This window comes from Schistocerca americana, chromosome 6 (genome assembly GCF_021461395.2).
Source record: "Schistocerca americana isolate TAMUIC-IGC-003095 chromosome 6, iqSchAmer2.1, whole genome shotgun sequence".
NCBI lineage: Eukaryota > Metazoa > Arthropoda > Insecta > Orthoptera > Acrididae > Schistocerca > Schistocerca americana.
In genome coordinates, this window is record NC_060124.1 from 364,612,497 (window position 1) to 364,637,731 (window position 25,235).

The following is a 25,235-nucleotide window of genomic DNA, read 5'->3' on the forward strand; positions in this document are numbered from 1 at the left end:
TTTGTTATTCCACTAATCCCATAGTGCTCAGAGCCATTTGTTATTCCGCTAAGTGTAAGATACTTTGCATGTTACATATAATGTCAGCTAAGCCCTTTGAAGGCCTACAGTGTCGGGAATTTTTCCATGCCTAATTTTATTCTTATTATTTGGCAGAAATGGTCTGATAGACGAAGATCTTTTACAACTGCATCACACTTTTCCCTGTCCATATTGTGTGTACACAGTCAATTACTGATGCAGTCATTGTAGTAACCCTTATAGCCCTACTGACAAATAGGGACATCCCAAAAAGTTTGAAGGATAGTTATGAGGATGCTACTAATTTTATTTATGATATTTGTGTTTATGTTTATGTTGCCACACAAAGGTATGTAAACTTTTGTACTTGAGACACTACCTAGAACTTCCATTAATTTACTGGAAAGGTTGTCCGCACAATCATTGAGAAATCAATACACACACAAAATTCTTGGTGATATCAAATTTATTTATAATTTCAAGCCCTGTTAATTCAATGGATGACATTTCAAATTGTTTGCTTTTACTTCCTGTACTAAGGTCATGTCTTGATGAGACTGCATGTGTAAGGGACTTTGTGTCCCATGTCCCATGGGAGAGGAAAAGGTAGGTCACTAATCAAAAGTGTTGTTTTGTGATGAAACTGCGTAAAAAGGGTCACATTCTACTGCTAGTGTGAATGCTAAAATGTCACACACATGCTACAGGACGTGGAATGAATTAAGATAATAAACTTCTGCTGCTGGAGATATCAGAGAAGACAAATTTATTATAGATATATGAAAGGGATTTTGTATTGTTAATAAGATTTTTGTTGAAATATGTGTAGAAATAAGAGTGACTTACGTTTATGAAAGGAAGATTTAAACTGTAAACAACAGAGACAATATAACAAAGTTTATTTAAAGGAGAAAAGGTATGTTGGAGTTTCATTTCAGTGATCACTAAGTATGAAGTTCCTGAACTGGCATGACTTGCATAAACAAAGTGGACAGATGTGTATTGGAAAACCATGGAAAACCTGCAGTTTAGATGATCAAATTCATCTTCAGAAGTAAATTTCAAAGAATAATAATAAGAACAATAGCTTCTATCCTTATCAAAGATAAAGTTGAGATCATATGTCTATCGAAAACTGTAATGCTATCAGAATGGTTCTACATGTAATTTCTTGATCTCCAAAATTCTATGGACATTTGAGCTTCGATACTGCTCATAAAAATATGCTGTGATGTTTATGTGAAGATTAATCACAATTTTTGAGTCCTAACTAAATCATCAGACAAGTCAATCAACCAACGACAAATGAGCTCAACTTGCACTGACTGGAACAATGTAGTCAAAATGGCAACTGTGACAGAACCATGAATAGAGAGACGTGTAGGCTGAAGTAATAGTGAAAACAGCATTTTAAGATACAAGAAAGAGAGAAATAAAAAAAAGAACTGACATGTAATTGAAATAAAAGTTAATGATTTTCAATGTATTCTATGAATGTAATGTGTATGTACTAATCCAGGTGTACTGTTTTTCTTGTAACCATCTGTTGGATATAAAAAACAAGTCACTGAATAGGCAAGTCTGTCACATATGATTTTCAGTCACAGTGATCATCAGAAAGGCAGAGACATGCACAGGAATTTTTCTTCTGGACAATTTGAATCACTTGAACACTTAAGCTTTCAGCATTGAGTAGGGATAGTATACTCTGACTCTGTAGTTTCCATATAATTATGTTATAAATTTCATACTGCTTTCTGTGGATTAGTTTAAGTATTAATGTTAGATATTCGTGTCTTATGTGTGAAAATTTTACAGGATTATCTAGATACTAGTTATAACAGTGATTGTTATCTAGAAGTGTATTTCTGGATAAGTAAACAGCCTCGTGAGGGATTCTTATGGGTCATGGGGCACTAACTAGGCTACAGTATAAAATGGAGAATGAAAGACAAGATAATGTACAACCAACAGAAGAGATAGTTGTGCTGCACAACCTCTGACAACTAGTCAAGGAGAGCACTGTGCATTGATTGTGGTTCCTTGGTTGAGAAACTCAATGAGCAGAGAGCCCATGCAGTCGAAAAAGAAAGTTACCATGACCTTACTGGACCCCTTGTGTGAACAGCTTTGCATTTATTTGGCAGTGGAGATGTAGGATGTTTCAACCGTTGGCTTTGCCATTTAACCTCGGGCTGTTGGAATGCTGTCAGACAGAATCATTCTGTTGCATAATGACGCCCTCTCTCACACTGACAATTGGATGAAGCTACACTTGGGAAACCTGCAACAATCTTTGTACAGCACAGATCTTTCATTATGTGACTTTCACATTTTTGATGACCTGAAGAAAGACATGCGTCAACATTAGTTTCAGTCAGACGAGGAAGTGCAAGAGTGGTGTGGTCACGGATCCATCACCAGCCAAATGTGATCTGTTAGGCAGGAATTGAATGCCTTGTCTCCCAGTGGGATAAATGTCTTAACATGTGTGGTAATTATTTTTGATTGGAACCATTCCATGGTCCCGTTGTTCTCGGTGTATAGTTTTCATTGGACTGCCCCTCATAGTCCAAGAACTATAAATAAAAACTGGGTCCCACATAAGGATTTGACTGCATGATCCTCGGATTACAGTTCTGTTTTCTTTCCTCTGTGTCAACTGCTTTCTGTTAACATAGATGGATCATGCTTCATCTGGCCACACCAAAAATACTAGGCCTATTTCTTTTTAAACACTGGCTCATCTGGAGCTCCCACTCCCGTCACTTTCATTTTTGGCTAAGTCCTCCATATATCATAAATTTAGAAGAAATCGGTGATGATGGGTAGGCACAGTCCACTTGTCGGTCATAGCTAAGACAGGTGGTAGACAGGATAATGTGAAAATGGAGTTAGTTTACAAAAGAGACTGCTTACAAATCACTAATGCGCCCCATCTTAAGAACATTGCTTGACTGTGTGGGACCCATACAAAACAGGATTAACAGATTTCAGTGAAGGTATACAAAGAAGGGCAGCTCAAATGGTCACAGGTTTGTAAGACTCATGGAAGAGTGTCATGGAGATGTTGCAAAACCTGAGTTGGCTAGAAGATAGAGACCAATGATCCCACCTAATTACAAAGTTTCAAGAAGTTGTATTAACTGAAGTCTAGAGACATTCTTCAGACCGCAATGGACTGTTTCCACAGGTATCACAAAGACAAAATTGGAGGCATGTAAGCAGTCATCTTCCGCTGGAACTGGAAGAAACACTAACAATGTCAAGTATCATCTCCACACTCTTAGCAGTGGTTTGCAACCTATTTACGTAGTGGTAACATGCAAACAAAGGGATCTTGCTCTAAAGTGCGACAGATCAGGGCTTAATTTCGGTTGGAACTATAATTTACTGCTACACTGGCACCAGTGAACATGACAGTGATTGACATATGATAGTGACACTCATGTTCAGATGTGTTGCTTACTTGTAGTGATGAATACGAACTTAGATCAGTTCCATTGTAAAACTACTCAATGAATAGAAATTAAATGATATTTAAAGAATTTATGAAATATCTAACTACATGTTCCATATCACATCATGTGGAAGTGTTTGGCCCCCCCCCCCCCCCCGCCCCCCTTCCCCCTCCAACTCCTCAGAAAGTCAGAATTGTATGTGACCACGTTGGAATAGGAATATCTCCATCATCATTTATAACTAAATGCCTTAACAGTTAATATTAGACCATAGGCACCTGCAGAAATTTTTCCAGAGGGGGCAGGAGACAAGACTCCAAAATTGACAATTTTGATTCAAATTAGATGGTTGGTTTCTTGTCATAATAACTAAATTTTGTAGGTGATTAAAAAAAATTAATAACTAATGGCTGTTCATGCAGTATTTGTATTTTTTATAGATAGATTACTTTGATACTTAAAAAGATAAGCATGACTATGATTACCTTCAAAGTAAAGCTTTTTGTTTTACTGACATGATTATGGACGTGACACATTATTTTTTAAGTTGACAATCTAACATTTTATCCTTTTACATGTTTCCAACAAAATGATCAATAAGCTAGGAGATAACGCAGAAAAAGTTTTGTTGTTGTTGTGGTTTTCAGTCAAGAGACTGGTTTGATTGAGCTCTCCATGCTACTCTATCCTGTGCAAACTTCTTCATCTCTGAATAACTACTACAACCTACATCCTTCTGAATCTGCTTACTGTGTTCATCTCTTGGTCTCCCTCTATGATTTTTATCCTCCATGCTTCCCTCCAATACTAAATTGATGATCCCTTGATGCCTCAGAACATGTCCTACTAACCAATCCGTTCTTCTAGTCAAGTTGTGCCACAAACTCCTCTTCTCCCCAATTCTTTTCAATACCTCCTCATTAGTTATGTGATCTACCCATCTAATCCTCAGCATTCTTCTGTAGCACAACATCTCGAAAGCTTCTATTGTCATCTTGTCTAAACTATTTACCATCCATGTTTCACTTCCATACACAGCTACACTCCAAACAAATACCTTCAGAAAGGGTTCCTGACACTTGAATCTATTCTCAATGTTAACAAATTTCTCTTCTTCAGAAATGCTTTCCTTGCCATAGCCAGTCTATATTTCATATCTTCACTACCTCAACCATCATCAGTTATTTTGCTCCCCCAATAGCACAACTCAGCTACTACTTTAAGTGTCTCATTTCCTAATCTAATTCCTCAGCATCACCAGATTTAATTAGACTATGTTCCATTATCCTCGTTTTGCTTTTGTTGATGTTCATCATCCTTTCAAGACACTGCCCATTCCGTTCAGCTTCTCTTCCAAGTCTTTTGCTGTCTCTGATAGAATTACAATGTCATCATTGGCAAACCTCAAAGTTTTTATTTCTTCTTCATGGATATTAATTCCTAGTCCAAATTTTTCTTTTGTTTCCTTTACTGCTTGCTCAATATACAGAATAAAATTGGGGATAGGTTACAACCCTGTCTCACTCCCTTCTCAATCACTGCTTCCCTTTCATGCCCCTCGACTCTTATAACTGTCATCTGGTTTCAGTACAAATTGTAAATAGCCTTTCGATCCCTGTATTTTTCACCTGCCATCGTTAGAATTTGAAAGAGAATATGCCAGTCAACATTGTCAAAATCTTTCTCTATGTCTACAAATACTAGAAACGTAGGTTTGGCTTTCCTTATCCTCTCTCCTAAGATAGGTCATAAGGTCAGTACTGCCTCACGTGTTCCAACATTTCCATTAATTTTTAAAGAACTTGTGTTAGTATTTTGCAGCTGTGACTTATTAAACTGATAGTTTGGTAATTCTTCACACATGTCAACACCTGTTTCCTTTGGGATTTGAATTATTATATTCTTCTTGAAGTATGGAGGCACCTCACCTGTCTCATACATCTTGTTCACCAGATGTAAGAGTTTTGTCGTGGCTGGGGCTCCCAAGGCTATCAGTAGTTCTAATGGAATGTTGTCTACTCCTGGGGCCTTGTTTTGACCTAGGTCTTTCGGTGCTCTGTCCAATTCTTCATGCACTATGATATCTCCCATATCTTCATCTACATTCTCTTCCATTTTCATAATATAGCCCTCAAGTACATCACCCTCTATATACTCCTTCCACCTTTCTGCTTTCCCTTCTTTGCTTAGAACCTGTTTTCCATCTGAGCCCTCTTTTGTCCGAAAATCTCTTTAATTTTCCTGTAGGCAGTATCTACCAACCCTTACATTAGCCAAATGGCACTTTCTGTTGATCTCATTTTTGAGATGATCTTCCTTTTCACCTACTTTATTTACTGCATTTTAATATTTTCTTCTCTCATCAATTAATTTTAATATCTCTTCTGTTACCCAAGGATTTCTACTAGCCCTAGTCTTTTTACCTACTTGCCCGGCAGAGGTTCGAATCCTCCCTCGGGCATGTGTGTGGGTGTTTGTCTTTAGGATAATTTAGGTTAAGTAGTGTGTAAGCTTAGGGATTGATGACCTTAGCAGTTACGTCCCATAAGATTTCACGCACATTTGAACATTTTTTAGCCACTTGATCCTCTGCTGCCTTCACTATTTCATCTCTCAAAGTTACCCATTCTTCTTCTACTGTATTTCTTTCCCCTGTTCTTGTTAACCATTCCCTAACACTCTCTCTGAAGACAACCTCTGGTTCTTTCAGTTTATCCAGGCCCAATCTCCTTAAATTGCAACCTTTTTGCAATTTCTTCAGTTTTAATCCACAATTGTGATCAGAGTCCACATCTGCCCCTGGAAGTGTCTTACAATTTAAAACCTGGTTCCTAAATTTCTGTCTTATCATCATTATGTAACTTACCTTCCAGTGTCTCCAGGCCTCTTCCACATGTACAACCTTCTTTCATGATTCTTAAACCAAGTGTTAGCTATGATTAAGTTACGCTCTGTGCAAAATTCTACCAGGCAGATTACGCTTTCCTTCCTTATCTCCAGTCCACATTCGCCTACTACTTTTCCTTCTCTTCCTTTTCCCCCAGTTGAATTCGAGTCCCCCATGACTCTTAAATTTTCGTCTCCCTTAACTATCTGAATAATTTGTTTTATCACATCATACATTTCTTCAGTCTCTTCATAATCTGTGGAGCTAATTGGGGTATAAACTTGTACTACTGTGGTAGGCATGGGCTTCATGTATATTTTGGCTACAATAATATGTTCACTATGCCATTCACAGTATAGCTTATGTGTGTTCCTATTTTTTTTTTTTTATTAATTCTTAAACCTACTCCTGATTATCCCTATTTGATTTTGTATTTATAACCCTTGTTCCTCCTGACACCAAACTTCACTAATTCCCATTATATCTAACTTTAACCTATCCATTTCCCTTTTTAATTTTTTTTAACCTACCTGTCCGACTAAGGGATCTGACACTCTATGCTCAAATCCGTAGAATGCCAGTTTTGTTTCTCCTGATAGCGACATTTTCCTGAGTAGTCCTCGCCTGTAGATCCAGATGGGGGACTATTTTACCTCAGGAATACTTTATCCATGAGGACGCCATCATCATTTAGCCATACAGTAAGGCTGCATGCCCTCAGGAAAAATTACGGCTGTACTTTCCCCTTGCTTTCAGCCATTCGCTGTACCAGCACAGCAAGGTCGTTTTGGTTGATGTTACAAGGCCAGATGAGTCAGCCATCCAGAGTGCTGCATCTGCAACAACTAAAAAAAGGTGCTGCTCCTCTTCAGGAACCACACGTTTGTCTGGCCTCTCAACAGATACCATTCAGTTGTGGTTGCACCTACGGTACGGCTATTTGTATCGCTGAGGCACGCAAGCCTCCCCACCCTCAGCATGGTCCTTGCTTCATTGGGGGGGGGGGGGGGGCAATACTTAGAAAACAATTTTTTTTTCATATACCAATAAATGATACCGAATGTCAAAAGTCTGAAGTAGGAAATGATCAGAAGTGAGAATATTGTGGTTAAAAACAAAAATAACCAGTCATACACAGATTTTACGTGTCTTCGGCAAAGGTGATTATACAGAAAACAAATTTTAATCCATAGTGGGATGCACACAGTATCGCACATGGCATTCTGCAAACTCAAATAACGCTACAGGAACCGCTGCGTTTAGCTATTGCTGATTACGTTAACCCTTAGCTTTCCAGTCATCATTTATCCACTCTCTGTCTCAGGTGCATTCAGAGAGACTGCTTTATTTACATACCTATAAAACTGCATTGACCAATTTAAGTGAAACAACTCAGCTGTTTTAAGTAAAATGTTACATTAATACCAGGCAAAACTTACATTCAAATAAATTTTAATATTTAATTTTAGGAAAACAACGCATTTAAAAAGGAGACTGCACAAAATGAACATAATATTTCAAGATAATGTTCATAATATAAAAACTCCAATACCCTACATTCTAAATTTTACCTTTTTCTATATTTTCATCGTTTTTATAGATATAGTAATAAAAAACAGAAGAAATTCCTATAAAACATTTCAAAAATTAGAAATTCCGCAACTACTTGTTAGGTTCCTGGGTTCCTTCTCAAAAGTTTTTTTTGACTCGCTGAAAATATTTGTCCAGCATTCAAGGCAGACTGGCTTCTTGCTAAAAAGCTAACAAAGCGCGGCTTCATGTTCCTTTTTGGGTCACAGATGCAGCATGTTTTGTATTTTTCCAGTCGTTCTACAACGACTTCTGCTCTTCGATTTGTCACACCCAAAGCAAAGCGAATGGGTGCACCAAGTTCATAGGGCGTGTGAGAGTTGTTCACTCGCTTTTCCATCTGTGGTGTCACCAACGGGTCTGGGAACTTTCAAAAAGTTACAACTGCTGCCTTGAGTACTGCCTCTGTAGGAGTTGTGAAGAACAAACTCGTAGCTGAACAAAATAGTAAATCGAAAAATCCTTTTAGTTAACATAAATCAGCTTCATACCAAACACTTTGAACATTTTCAGGCTTTTCTTTATTTCTTCATTAGTCCTTTTCAATATAACACTCAAAATATAGTCAGTCATAAGAAATTTTCAAATAATACGAGAATCTGGATTATTACCTACTTGAGCAGGTGGTCGCCTTGTCGGAAAACGAATGATGATGTGTTGTCGAACACGATATCGCTTTAGAAGAGGCCTCCACGACCAGCGAGATTTGTTTCGACAAACTATGTTTCTAGAAGAACCTTTAGCCAAAGATTAAGTCTTCACACTTCTGGGTTGGTCACTTTGATCACTTTTGTAACCAAGGAATTCACAGGTATCAAAACAAATTCGTCTTTACTTTCATACTGTACGTTTCTGAACTATGTTCACTTTCAACTTCGTTGCCACTATCTACTCCAGCATCGCTTTCTAAATTGTCCTCAAACCATTTTAAAACAGTATCCTCAATATCGGATTCTGTAACACAAACAACAGACAAAGACCCGGCCACTAAATCCATAAAGCAAAGTCCCAGGTGCCGGTCTCAGAGACCACTAGCACGTAAGTAACAGTAATAATTTTGGCCCATGTCGCGTCTAAGTGGCCACTGACGAAGAAAACCTTGGCGGGTTCGGGAAAGAACAACTAGACAATGCTGCAATCTCTTACTCCACCTCTATCTATGCATTAGCAACAGAGTAACAAGAGACGCTAGCGGTCTGAGAGATAGCCCTGGGACGTCAAGGGTTAAGAAGACTGAGACAGGGAATTTGATTCCACAACAGTTCGGAAACGCCTCGTAGCCAATTTGACAACAATACTTCGACAAAGGTATCAAGCAAGGCGGCACGGCACACGAGCGACTTTTTTTCCACCTTCATATTTTCTTCCGCAGAACAGCAGCGTGCTCATTATTATGTGAAGCAGAGCGAATTACAAACAAATGAAGTCAGTGCTTCACAATCGAATGTCTGGTGTTACATTTCCTCAAGAGAACATCGAAATTCCCTTGGACCTATCTCACTGCAATTAGCGAAGTAGTGCTTCAATTGGCTAAACGACAGGTTTTGCAGAATCACTGAAATTACTCCTACAAATATATGAGAATTCTGTGATGAATGAAAACTCGTAGGCCTGCTCCAGATTCTGGTAGGATAGAATGTTTGGTATTACATTTCCTAAAGAGAACATCGAAATTCCCAAGGAGCTATCTCACAGCAATTAGAGAAGTAATGCTTCAATTGGCTAAACGACAGGTTTTGCAGAATCTCTGAAATTACTTCTACAAATATATGAGAAATCTGTGATGAATAAAAACTCGTAGGCCTGCTCCAGATTCTGGTAGGCTGGAGAGTTCAAGCGTCACTTCTAGCCCCCCCCCCTCCCCCCGCCACACACACACACACTTCCACACACTTCCAGACTCCTATGTTGGTCATAATTTCCCACGTACATCTACACCACGGCAGGGCAACAGGCAGTCCGCATCCGGGCAGCGATTGATTTCAATCCGGCCTGTGGACGATATCCGCGGGAGAGGACAACGTGCTCACACTGTACTCCACACAGGACGCATTTTCGGGTATTCCTGCGAAGGCTCGGCTAAGCTCGGCACAGGTTTGCAACTCATTGATGCAGACCGGTGAAAGACTTGCATAAAGACTTGTCCAGACAGAACGCAACCTGGTGACACGTCCCAGGCAGTGCTGGATGCCCGGTGTTTACAAGGCAAGGGACGACACACAGGCAAGCGCTGGCCCCAGCGACTGGCTGTTGCTGCGTCAGCTGTCTCTCTAGAAGCGGCCGATACCTCATTAGCACCTTGCATGCGTATCGCGGTACGGAACTGCCTCTCACAGCTGCTACAGCACAGCAGTCAAATGCGGACGCTATTTACGGCCTGTGTATGTGCTACAGATTGACAGGTGATGTTTGGTTTATGGGGCGCTCAACTGTGTGGTCATCAGCACCCATGCGAAGTCTCAATTTTTACACAGTCCATTTTCTTTTCACAATCCAATCTAGTCTCTCTCACAAACGATGTTGATGATGAAAGGATGAGGACAACACAAACACCCAGTCCCCGGGCAGAGAAAATCCCCAACCCGGCCAGGACATTGACAAAGCACAAACGCTTGTAGCCGGCAACAATGCCGCTAAAATTACCGACAGCCTGCGAAATGTGCCGACTTTAACAACTAGTTCTCCGTTGTCAGTTCGCGGCTGACTTTCTGCGCTAGTTGTTCCTTAATTTCGTTCAAGTGTCTCTGTGCATCGAGTTTACGGACAAAATGTCTGGCGTCAAAAGGAGGAAAGTAGATGCTGAATGTCGTCAATTCCAGAAGAAATGGACTGAAGATTACTTATTCACGATGTACAATAGTAAACCTGTTTGCTTGTAACATGAAAAGGCACTTTTCTACGAAACACAGCGTTCAACAACAGCTTACAGGGCAACTGTGGAAACACAAAATTAAGTTATTGATTTTCAAGTTGGACAAGCAACAGCAAATGTTTGTCAAACCGAGGACACAGTGCTATAATTTGGTTAAAGCTAGGTTTATAGTGAACAGAACCATTGCCAAGTCATTAAAGCCTTTTTCCGAAGGCGAATACGCGAAGGAGTGCCTCTTGGACATTGCAAATGTACTATATTCTGATAAAAAAGAAGTGTTTGAACAAAGAAGTTTGTCGGGACGAACAGTGGTTCGACGAGCTGAGATGATGGCTGGTAGCATTAAAAAAAAGTCTGTGTGATCTACCATATTCGAAGCATTTTCCATTACTTCGGACGAGAGCACTGATTTGTCAGACACAGCTCACTCAATTAGCAATTTTTGTTCGTGGTGCAGGTGCAGACTTCAAAATAACGGAAGAGTTATTAGCATTACAGCCATTAAAAGGAACCACTGCTGGTGAAGTTGAAAAAATCATCTAAACCTTCAACCTGCAGTGGAGTTAAGTCCCTAGAGTTTGCATGGGTGCTGATGACCACACAGTTGAGCGCCCCATAAACCAAACATCACCTGTCAATCTGTAGCACATACACAGGCCGTAAATAGCGTCCGCATTTGACTGCTGTGCTGTAGCAGCTGTGAGAGGCAGTTCCGCGGGAGAGGACAACGTGCTCACACTGTACTTCACAAAAAGGATTTGTCCCCATATTAAATAAAAAATCTCCTGAACTATATATTGACAAATAAAGTTTAACAATTCTTCACTGCATTATCCACCAACAAAATTTGGGTTACATCAGTTAAAATGAAACATGTCATGAACGTGGTTACCATGAGCATCGTCCGCCCCGGTAGCTGAATGGTCAGCGTGACAGACTGTCAATCCTAAGGGCCCGGGTTGGCTGGCTGCCCGCCTGTGAACACGTGTGCCGCTCGCTATTGTGCGTCCCAGGTAGCAGAGGATTTCCCGGCCGCCCCGCCGTCGCCGGCCGGCCACGAGACCGACCCTGCACCACGCCCGCCGCCTGAGGTGGACGCCGAGCTGCAGCTACTTCGCCTTGGCGAGTATAAAACTTTGTACCTTTAACGTTCAAAAATCGGAAAATCATGGCGACGCTCAATCGTGAAGACACGATCCAGTGCACGTTTGATAGGAATTTGGAGAAGCCGACTGCTTTCAACATCCACAATTGGATAATTGATGACGTAAAAGTGCCGATAGAGGACATTCTTGGAATTCAGTTGGACTTTATTCTGTACGCTCTGTTTATAAAAATAGGAAATCCCGCAGAAATTGACAGACTGGTGAATACAAATGGGGGAACTTGGAAATTTAAACACGGAGATGGGTCACTAAGCAACGTTCAGAGGCAGCCTTCTGGCTACGGGATCCGTAACGTCAAAATCTACAATTTACCGTTTGAAGTACCGGACGAGGAAATCATTAAGAGCTGTAGGCTTTATGGGAATGTTTTTGGACTAACAAGAGAAAAATGGGGGAGCGCTTACCGAATACAGGTGGACTCGGGCGTCCGAGCGGTAAAAATGGACCTCAGAAAACATATCCCGTCTTTCATTAACGTTTGCGGGCACAGGGGTTTCGTTTCGTATACCGGACAGCCGCAGACCTGCTCCATCTGTCACGCTACAGGACATATGATAAATGAATGCCCGCGAAAAAGACCACTACAGCTGCCCCGAGAAGATACGTACGCTGGGAGAGCACAGAATCTCGCTGCCGAATTTCCCCCGATTAGGGACGCGGACGTGCCACAGCAGAGGCAGCCGCAGGAGAACGCGGGCAGCGGCAGCCCAGCCGGGGCGGAGACAACGGCGGCGGCCGCGCAGCCCTCCCCCTCGGGCGAGGGTGAACCGGTCCCTGTCCCCGCTACGGGCCAGCCAGCAGGAAACGTAGATAAAAGGCAGATTAGCGACGCCAGCTCGGACGAGGCGGAGCAGCAAGGTCAGCCGATGACCGAGCGCGCGCCACAACAACAGGTGCAGGAGGAACTACGAGAGGAGCAGGCCACCGAAAATATGCAAATCGACGCGACGACGCCCGCGGGCGGGAGCGCCGTCCCGACCGTGGAGCAGACGCGCGAGCAGTGGATAAAGGAGAAGAGTAACCACCTGAGAAAAGTTTTAAAGCTCAACCAAAACGACGATGTCACCGCAAAGTCCTCCACCAGGGGAAGCAGTGACAAACCGAAAAAACAACAAAATACAGACTACGAACAGACACAAAAGACGAAAATGGTAAACAAACCGGCAAAGAAAAACAAGAAAAGACGCAGCTCCAACTCGTCAGAGAACCGAAGAGAAAACAGCCAGAGAGATGTCCGCATGGACACAGACTACAGCACCGACTGATAAACTAAATGAGCAGGCAGGCAAATACAATCGATTAAGTTGTCACAGTTAACATAAATAAAATGAGCACATCTTTAAAAATTCGAGCCCTCGCGGACTTCCTACGCCATAGAAGAACAGACGTTGCACTATTGCAAGAAGTGGTTACGACTAAAATAAACCAGATACCAGGATATGCGGCTATCACAAATATAGACCCAGAATCCCAATGCGGTACGGCAATAATGGTACGGAACGGGATCGACTTTGGCGGGACTAAAATGTTGTCAAGCGGCCGAGGGATAGCACTAAACATAGAAAAGACGCTCTTTATCAACATATACGCACCTTCTGGCACAGACAACAAGCGAGCAAGAAGCACCTTCTATAATGAAGAAGTAGCCGAACTGCTGATGCAGAACATAACAACATCATCATTGGAGGAGATTTTAACTGTGTCGCCGCAGCTGAAGACCAAATACCTGTAGCAAACATGTGCCCAGAACTGCAAGAACTGACCCGACGACTGAAAATAGAAGATTCGTGGCGCCTTCTCCATCCAACACACACTGAATTTACATACCACCACAAAAATGGCAAAAGCAGACTGGACCGTATATATATCAGCAGAGCAGCAACTAAAAATGTTGCGCACTCGAAGTCTATCCTGTCACCTTTTCGGACCACTGCAGCTACGAATGCAGCCTGCATCTCCAAAAAGGAAAGAACGTCAGCACAAGAAGCACGTGGAAGCTAAATACGGAACACCTGCAGGACGCGGAACTGCGCAAGCAAATAGTGGAAACGTGGCAAGAATGCCTGGCACAGCACGCACGCTACAGCAGCACGACTGAGTGGTGGCTGGCACGAGCGAAGCCGACAATGCGCAGCCTGTTGATAAGATACAGCGCGGAAAAGTCATTCTGGAGGCGAACCACGGCCGAGTTCTACCAGCAGTGCCTGAAAGACGCACTCGACGCACCAGCAGACGACCAGCAATACCTGCCGCGAGTGAGGAGAATCAAGGCAAAACACCTTCAAATAAAGAAACAGCAAATAAGAGGCGTCCTCACCAGAAGTAAAACATATGGCGAGGTGGATGAAGAGCTACTCACCATGCACCACCTAAATAGGGAAAGGGAGAGAGGCGCAGGAAAGTGCGTAAGTGAGCTTCAGGACAAGCAAGGAAAGACGCTCACGACGTAAACGGAGTTAACAAAACACATTGAGGACTATTTCCGAGACATGTTCCGTCGAGAAGCGACAGACGACGCAGCAACTGCTGAAATCCTCCAGCAGACGAGGAGCGTGCTCACAGACGCAGACAGGGCGTTGCTGACAGAAAATGTCGACGTGGATGACATCAAAGAAACAATGAGGACCAGCGCAAGAGGAAGAGCACCCGGCGCCGACGGCATCCCGCTCGAGTTCTACCTCGCATATTGGGACGTGCTAGGAGGGCAATTCACGGAAATGGTGAACGAGATACTCGATGGGGCGGAAATTCCACCTGGGCTGACCGAAGGGACCATAACACTCATCCCCAAGAAGAGAGCCGCCCGCCGCATTGAAGAGTTTCGTCCGATTACGCTCCTCAACGCCGACTATAAAATAATAGCGAAATGCATCGCAAACAACCTGAAATCGGCGATGAGGAAAGTCATCAGTCCGTGGCAAACATGTGCGTACCAGGGAAAAATACACTCCTGGAAATTGAAAAAAGAACACCGTGAATTCATTGTCCCAGGAAGGGGAAACTTTATTGACACATTCCTGGGGTCAGATACATCACATGATCACACTGACAGAACCACAGGCACATAGACACAGGCAACAGAGCATGCACAATGTCGGCACTAGTACAGTGTATATCCACCTTTCGCAGCAATGCAGGCTGCTATTCTCCCATGGAGACGATCGTAGAGATGCTGGATGTAGTCCTGTGGAATGGCTTGCCATGCCATTTCCACCTGGCGCTTCAGTTGGACCAGCGTTCGTGCTGGACGTGCAGACCGCGTGAGACGACGCTTCATCCAGTCCCAAACATGCTCAATGGGGGACAGATCCGGAGATCTTGCTGGCCAGGGTAGTTGACTTCCACCTTCTAGAGCACGTTGGGTGGCACGGCATACATGCGGACGTGCATTGTCCTGTTGGAACAGCAAGTTCCCTTACCGGTCTAGGAATGGTAGAACGATGGGTTCGATGACGGTTTGGATGTACCGTGCACTATTCAGTGTCCCCTCGACGATCACCAGTGGTGTACGGCCAGTGTAGGAGATCGCTCCCCACACCATAATGCCGGGTGTTGGCCCTGTGTGCCTCGGTCGTATGCAGTCCTGATTGTGGCGCTCACCTGCACGGCGCCAAACACGCATACGACCATCATTGGCACCAAGGCAGAAGCGACTCTCATCGCTGAAGACGACACGTCTCCATTCGTCCCTCCATTCACGCCTGTCGCGACACCACTGGAGGCGGGCTGCACGATGTTGGGGCGTGAGCGGAAGACGGCCTAACGGTGTGCGGGACCGTAGCCCAGCTTCATGGAGACGGTTGCGAATGGTCCTCGCCGATACCCCAGGAGCAACAGTGTCCCTAATTTGCTGGGAAGTGGCGGTGCGGTACCCTACGGCACTTCGTAGGATCCTACGATCTTGGCGTGCATCCGTGCGTCGCTGCGGTCCGGTCCCAGGTCGACGGGCACGTGCACCTTCCGCCGACCACTGGCGACAACATCGATGTACTGTGGAGACCTCACGCCCCACGTGTTGAGCAATTCGGCGGTACGTCCACCCGGCCTCCCGCATGCCCACTATACGCCCTCGCTCAAAGTCCGTCAACTGCACATACGGTTCACGTCCACGCTGTCGCGGCATGCTACCAGTGTTAAAGACTGCGATGGAGCTCCGTATGCCACGGCAAACTGGCTGACACTGACGGCGGCGGTGCACAAATGCTGCGCAGCTAGCGCCATTCGACGGCCAACACCGCGGTTCCTGGTGTGTCCGCTGTGCCGTGCGTGTGATCATTGCTTGTACAGCCCTCTCGCAGTGTCCGGAGCAAGTATGGTGGGTCTGACACACCGGTGTCAATGTGTTCTTTTTTCCATTTCCAGGAGTGTATATTTGACGCCACGTGCACCTACAGGGACGTAATAGCACAGGCAGCCACCACCAGAAGCGCAGGTGCCATAATTTCGGTGGACTTCAACAAAGCCTTCGACAGGATCGACCACAAATATCTCGTAGAGACACTAAACAGACTCGGGTTTGGGCAAAAATTCATCGCAATCATCCAGAAGATACTAAGTACTGCGAGATCGACAGTAATAATCAATAGTTGGGAAACAAAACTGATAAAACTGGACAGATCCGTGAGGCAAGACTGTCCATTGTCAATGGCTCTATTCGCTATAGCACTGGACCCGCTGCTGCGGAAACTCACAAACGACATCAGAGGCTTCTCCGTAGGAGGCAAAGCAGTAGCATGTATAGCCTACGCTGACGACCTAGGCATCTTTATTGAAGACCAGGAAGATATTGGGAGAGTAGAAACCATCATGAATACATTCCAAAAAGCGTCAGGCTCACAAACCAACCCAAGAAAAACAGTGCTACTGCCGATAGGGAATCAACGACTCAAACCAGACAGCCAGTGGTATAAAATAGCAGAAAGCCATAAAGTTCTTGGAATATTTATACAGTCTTGTCCACTTAGAATGGCCGCATACAAATGGAGGGACGTGCTACACACCATAAGAGGTCTCTCCAGACAGCACGCGAACTGGAAGCTAACAATCCACCAGGAAACAGAACTGATAAACACGACGATCCTGTCGAAAGCATGGTACCTGGCGCAAATCTTAAGCATTCCGACAGAAATTGCGCGAGCACTAACGAGCGCAGTGTACTACCTGTTGTGGCGTCGAAATATATTCAAAGTGGCGCAAGCAACATGCTCGCTGCCAACAAAAGAAGGGGGACTAGATCTAGTTGATATAAAGACCAAATGTGCAGCCCTTCTACTGAAACGAACGCTCGCCATCCAGGAAAAAAACCCTGACAGCGTCACAGCCAAGATAATTGGAAGATACAAGCCCGCATCACAAGAAGCGCCGGTCGACACGAGACACATTCCCTTCAGAATGCGACACGTCAGGCTGCACTACGCCAACAAAAGTTACGTTCTGGACACCGTGGCGAACCCCAACCACAGAACAGCCAAGAGAATATACTGGGCCCTCAGGGGGAAGCCGGCAAAAAACAAAATTGAACAAAAACTCCCGCAATACAATTGGAAACAAATATGGGGGAACGTCTCGGAAAACGTGTTGCCTAAACATGCGAAGGAGACATGGTACAAAATAATTAACAGAACGGTACCAACCAACCAAAGACTGGCGGAGATAAAACTCGTCGCAAGTGACAAGTGTGACGTATGTGGCATGACCGACACCCTCGGGCACCGATTCACGTGCGGGAATGCCATCAACATCTGGGAAGTGTGCCAGCAGATGGTGGCCCACATCAACAGAACGGCGCCGGGAAGCATCACAGTGGAAGCAATCACCGCCCCAGACTGCAACCCATTTCCACGGCCCAAGCGACTGGCGACTCTCTGGATCCTCGCCATGATGGCGCACGCCATCGTAGCGCGGAGGCAGACCGACCAGCTGGCCTTCCTGATGGACCTCTGGGAGGAGAACAAGACAGCCCAGCAGCACAGGCGATACCACGAGAACTTCAAAAACTTCCTGCAGATTCCACTGCAGACAGCAATCGCCAGAGTCCTCCCCAGCCTGTGACCCTCAGCACCGCCACCAGCCACCTCACCACACTCACCACAAGAATAACGTGTGCAGTAATAGTGAACAAGTGCAACAAAAAAGATAAAGTGCTTTCTCTTCTTGCATCAAATAGTGAAGTATAGTAGTATAAAGTGTTTCTTCTTAGTGAAATCAGTGGCACGAAGTGCTTCTTAGTGGAAAGTGCCAACTACTCATTATTATTATTCGATATTTTTGATTTCCTTTACTTTGTGCCTATAAAATTCTGTTGATTACACACACTATCCTTTCTGCTTCTCTTATGTAATATGACAAAATTTTCTCTCTTCTTCAATTTAGGTATATTCTGTAGTATATGTAAAAAAAGTTTCTTCCACTTCTGCTCCACCTATCATGGTGACGTTTCCCTCATACTGTCCCACTTAACAGTGTAACTAGAGGAAGAGATCAAACCAGAATACACAATGTGCCTGTAGCATCACAAGTGCATCACATACAGAAACATAAACTCAAAATCAATGCATCGATTCCAAATATAAACTGTTATGCCTGTCCTGCAATGTCTACCCCCCTCAAAAAAAAAGACGACAAATGGCCATGTAAAAAGGTTTAAGGAACAAACAATAAGAGAAAAACGAAAAAGGAAAATATAAGAACGAAAACATATAAAATGACAGTAATATTAACCATCACTAGGAATATAATAGATTAATAGAATAAAATGTCTTTTTTTAAAATGTATCGTTGTAAATATATTTAAATAAATATATATGGTTACAAAAAAAAAAAAAAGGTTCGATTCCCGGATGGGTCGGAGATTTTCTCCACTCAGGGACTGGGTGTTGTGTTGTCCTAATAATCATCATTTCATCCCCATCGACGCGCAGGTCGCCGAAGTGGCGTCAAATTGGAAGACCTGCACCAGGCGAACGGTCTACCCGACGGGAGGCCCTAGCCACACGACATTTCCATTTTTACCATGAGCATCAATTTCATTAAGTCCCACGCACTAAATCACCGTCAGTTCAAACAGTATTTGGACGACCTGTGCTCCTAACTTGAAGATTCAGCGAAGTGAGATGGCTGAGTAGGGGCAAAATGCTGACACATACTTATGATCTTCGACAAGAAATAGCAGATTTTATCGTTATCAAAGGGAAACCGTTGGCTGAAATAAATGATCCCCAATGGATTTGTGATTTAGCATTTCTGGCTGACATCAAAGCTCATTTAAATGACTTAAATTACGAACTCCAGAAACAATGGCAGTTAATTCAAGAATTATACAGCCATGTGAAAGCTTTACAGATAATAAAGATGCGCGTATGGGAAATGCAGGTGAGAGCTGGAAACTGTTACCACTATCCTACAGTTTCAACTCATGAAAATGTTGATTATGTTGCTTATGCTGCTGAGCTGTAATCATTATTAGTGCTTTTTGCCACAATGTTTTATGATTTCAGGAATGCAGACAGCATGTTTGCTATATTTGCTAACCTAATAACATGTGATGTAGAAAAGACCCCAGAAAACCTTCAAATGGAACTTATTGAACTTCAGGAAGATTTGTCTTTAAAATCTAAATTTGAAGAAGTAAACCCGGTTGAATTTTTTATAAGACTTATTTGACCATAGAGAAATATCGACAGCTGATATCATCTGCAATAAGGAAAATCCGTCTTTTTGGAAGCACATACACAGTGTGATCAAAAGTACCTACTGCAAGGTACTCCATATCAGCGACCTCAGTAGTCATTAGACATTGTGAGAGAGCGGAATGGCGAGCTCCGTGGAACCCACGGACTTCTAACATGGTCAGGTGATTGGGTGTCACTTGTGTCATGCGTCTGTATGCGAGATTTCCACACTCCTAAACATCCCTAGGACCATTGTTTCCGATGTGATAGTGAAGTGGAAACGTGAAGGGACACGTGCAGCACAAAAGCGTACAGGCCGACCACGTCTGTTGACTGACAGAGACTGCCAACAGTTAAAGGGGGTCGTAATGTGTAGTAATTGGCAGACATCTATCAAGACCATCACACACCAATTCCAAACTATATCAGGATCCACTGAAAGTACTATGATTGTCAAGCGGGAAATGAGAAAACTTGGATTTCATGGTCAAGCGGCTGCTCATAAGCACACATCACGCCAGGAAATGCCAAACGACGCCTGGCTTAGTGTAAGGAGCGTAAACATTGGACGATTGAACAGTGGAAAAACGTTGAGTGGAGCAACGAGTCCCGGTGCACGATGTGGCGATCTGATGGCAGGGTGTGGGTATGGTGAATTTCCAGTGAACGTCGTCTGCCTGCGTATGTAGTGCCAACATAAAATTCGGAGACGGTGGTGTTATGGTGTGGTCATGTTTTTCATGGAGGGGGCTTACACACCTTGTTGTTTTGCGTGGCACTATCACAGCACAGGCCTGCATTGATGATTTTAATACCTTCTTGCTCCCCACTGTTGAAGAGAAAGTCGGGGAAGGCGATTGCATCTTTCAACACGATCGAGCACCTGTTCATAACGCACGGCCTGTGGCGGAGTGGTTACACGACAATAATATCCCTGTAATGGACTGGCCTGCACAGAGTCCTGACCTGAATCCAACAGAACACCTTTGGAATGTTTTGGAACGCCGACTTCGTGCCAGGCCTTACCGACCGTCATCGATACCTCTCGTCAGTGCAGCACTCCGTGAAGAATGGGCTGCCATTTCCCAAGAAAACTTCCAGCATCTGATTTAACGTATACCTGTGAGAGTGGAAGCTGTCATCAAGGCTAAGGGTGGGCCAACACCTTACTGAATTCCAGCATTACCAATGGGGGGCGCCACGAACTTGTAAGTCATTTTTAACCATGTGTGTGGATACTTTTGATCAAATAGTGTTTTTTCTCTTATGTGAAACAAATAAATGTAACACACATACAAGATTAACAAACGACAACATCGAAAATACCTTAAGACTCAGTATAAGTGACATAAAACCAGATATCTTGTGTTACAAATTCAAACTGTTGAATATTATTTAAAACCAATAAACCATTGTAAATACATTTATTAAATCTAACTTTTCAGCTTTCCTAATGGTTGATGGCAAAATTTGTGTGTTCGGCATACAGGATTTACACAAAGTCTCCATGTTTCACATGGGTTTCTGTGCAATCACATGATCTTGAAAAGTATTATTTTTGGGTGTGAGTTATTATAATGAATTGTAAGGAGCCGAAATGCCGGGCCAAAGTATGGCACGAAAATAAATACACACATCTGAAGATAGGGTGTCATGTATTGTCAGTCACGCGCAGCAAAATTCCACCTTATTCGCTAGGCAAGCTGCTGGCAAACAAGGTCAGTTTCCTGTTGGGTGTATGGCCAAGTTTTTGTATTTCACTACGTATAATAACATCCATGTTCTCTTGAAAAGTTTCGGGGTGAGTCCAAACATATTATCTGCAAACTTGCATGTCACAGATGTCTTCGAATTTATGCATTACAGGCGCTGCTATCGCGTCGCATGAGTACTGTCTTCTTATTGTCTGTATAGTCTGTAAAATCTCTCCTGTCATTGGTGTGAGCAGTTTTGGCCTTTCTGTGCAGTGTAAACAACATACGATGTGAACATACTGTTAGCATTGATACAGATTTCACACGGATGTCATGAATCTCTCTCACGTCCAATACTATTGTCAATACAATGACCGTCTGAGAGTGAATGTTATCTTACTGTTAATATCTGAAATATCGAGGAACAGTACTGATGCCATCCAAAATATTCTCAGTATTACGGACATGTACTGTGTGTATGAGGACAAGTATTATCGTCATTTTGTTCACATGTTTACAGTTCTTTCTCGTATAAACATTAACAACTAATTCTTGTCTGTTGTGAACGTATTAGAACACTGCAGCTGTGGAAGTTGTCAGTAATATACAACGAATTAGCTGCAGCCAGTTACTTTATAAGAATTTATTTCTCCACGGTGACATTTGAAGATGCGTGGCATCCCATCTTCACGTAATTTCATTTATTTATATGTCATGAGCATAGTTTCTTAACTAACGATGTTGCAGAATCTTCCAATGGATTTTTAAGCCAGCTATTGCAAAAAGTCATAGATAAGAAACGTTGTTTACGACGCGCAAATAAATGAAAACGTGAAGATTGGATGTAACCTACATTCAACAATGCTACTTTCATGTCATAATTTGTTGCCATAGGTTGTTGGGAAAGGGGTATCAATCGTATCGGTCTGTTACCTTGTAAACGTTAACGTCACAGACTCGTTAGTTTTGACTTCATGTGTTAGGAGCACTGCTGTCACGTCATGTGACAATGGGGCCCATGAGCTGAAATAAGTATGTGAATCCGGCCCGCAGGTCACCAAAGGTTGTCCATGCCTGATCTGCACCAATACTCCGCAAGCGACCTGACTGACGGTGTGTGGCGCAGGGTAAAACTAACTCATCCTCCCTTCCCTGTTCCGCTCGCGAATGGCGTGTGGGAAGAATGACTGTAGCTAAGCTGTCTTAGATCTAATTTCTCAAGTTTTCTCATCTCACAGAGTTACAAACAAAAAATTAAATATATATATATATATATATATATATATATATATATATATATATATATATATATATATATATGTAGTGATGGCTAAAGTAACAATACTTCCCATTGGGCTAGCAGTGCTAAACCTACAGTTTAGTAGAGTCGCTGATAACCATTGCTAGGAAGTGAGATAATTCTGTAATGAGTATAAAGCGTCTTGCCAGAATCCAGGAGAGGCGCCTACGTCCTAGACACAGATTCACCGAGCAGCTACAATGCTGCTATAGCGGCTGGCAGCAGTTGAAAACATGACGTCATAGTCAGGAAGGTCATCCATTTGCGTCGATATGTGTCGAGTAGAACCAGAGAACAAAGTGACACTGCTACGGAGACAGACGATACAGGTCACTCAGGATACGGTGGCCGATCCGCAGTGACTATAATCCGTTCATCATAAGAATAAACCTGATTGTACGATGTATTTTTCGCATTTGATGGAACCTCATTGGATTTCTGTTTCACGTGGGATTGCAGCCAAGCTGTCTCGAGTAGTCAACTACGATAATGGGGGTACGTTTTGTGCTGCGTGCTACGCGCACGGCGACTGGGTGGTAATATGGGACAACATCTTTGCCGGCGCATTTAACTTGGACATCACTGGCCCAACAGCTGGTACAGCTAGCCTGCAGTGACGTGTCCAGGCAGTTCACACGTAAAAAGGACAAGCAGAGGAGCTATACAGCTTCGAATGTCATTTAATTTTTAAGCAGAAAGAAATTATACACTGCAAATCTCCCACAATACGCTCCTTAGGCGACTAGACCAAAACCGCAACACGTTATCGTTTTTAGCTAACGTACTATTGTACACTCCTGGACACCGGTGTGTCAGACCCACCATACTTGCTCCGGACACTGCGAGAGGGCTGTACAAGCAATGATCACACGCACGGCACAGCGGACACACCAGGAACCGCGGTGTTGGCCGTCGAATGGCGCTAGCTGCGCAGCATTTGTGCACCGCCGCCGTCAGTGTCAGCCAGTTTGCCGTGGCATACGGAGCTCCATCGCAGTCTTTAACACTGGTAGCATGCCGCGACAGCGTGGACGTGAACCGTATGTGCAGTTGACGGACTTTGAGCGAGGGCGTATAGTGGGCATGCGGGAGGCCGGGTGGACGTACCGCCGAATTGCTCAACACGTGGGGCGTGAGGTCTCCACAGTACATCGATGTTGTCGCCAGTGGTCGGCGGAAGGTGCACGTGCCCGTCGACCTGGGACCGGACCGCAGCGACGCACGGATGCACGCCAAGACCGTAGGATCCTACGCAGTGCCGTAGGGGACCGCACCGCCACTTCCCAGCAAATTAGGGACACTGTTGCTCCTGGGGTATCGGCGAGGACCATTCGCAACCGTCTCCATGAAGCTGGGCTACGGTCCCGCACACCGTTAGGCCGTCTTCAGCTCACGACCCAACATCGTGCAGCCCGCCTCCAGTGTTGTCGCGACAGGCGTGAATGGAGGGACGAATGGAGATGTGTCGTCTTCAGCGATGAGAGTCACTTCTGCCTTGGTGCCAATGATGGTCGTATGCGTGTTTGGCGCCGTGCAGGTGAGCGCCATAATCAGGACTGCATACGACCGAGGCACACAGGGCCAACACCCGGCATTATGGTGTGGGGAGCGATCTCCTACACTGGCCGTACACCACTGGTGATCGTCGAGGCGACACTGAATAGTGCACGGTACATCCAAACCGTCATCGAACCCATCGTTCTACCATTCCTAGACCGGCAAGGGAACTTGCTGTTCCAACAGGACAATGCACGTCCGCATGTATCCCGTGCCACCCAACGTGCTCTAGAAGGTGTAAGTCAACTACCCTGGCCAGCAAGATCTCCGGATCTGTCCCCCATTGAGCATGTTTGGGACTGGATGAAGCGTCGTCTCACGCGGTCTGCACGTCCAGCACGAACGCTGGTCCAACTGAGGCGCCAGGTGGAAATGGCATGGCAAGCCGTTCCACAGGACTACATCCAGCATCTCTACGATCGTCTCCATGGGAGAATAGCAGCCTGCATTGCTGCGAAAGGTGGATATACACTGTACTAGTGCCGACATTGTGCATGCTCTGTTGCCTGTGTCTATGTGCCTGTATTTCTGTCAGTGTGATCATGTGATGTATCTGACCCCAGGAATGTGTCAATAAAGTTCCCCTTCCTGGGACAATGAATTCACGGTGTTCTTATTTCAATTTCCAGGAGTGTACTTAAAAACAAGAATGATGAAAATTCCTGACTTAACCACAGGTTAATTTTTCTGCATAAACTGTGTGTAACATAAGGAAGAATTTAAACGTATAGTTACATATTGACGCCACTGAAGGTATTACTTACAGTCAGTCGTCTGGTAATCTCTTAGCTCCTTCCTTATCCGAATCCGGGAAATATATTTCAATTCTGGAAGTGTCACCTGCTACGTTGATAACGAGTGTATCAACAACAGAATCCACTAAGCCAACCAGGCGCAGCATTTTCTCTTTTTCTTTTATGATGAGCCGTTCTACATCCCGCCAGCGTTCGGCAAAGACGTGTGAAAAATCTGTATGCGTTACTTCCAGTACCTCTGGCAGCTTAACAGTCGTGTTAC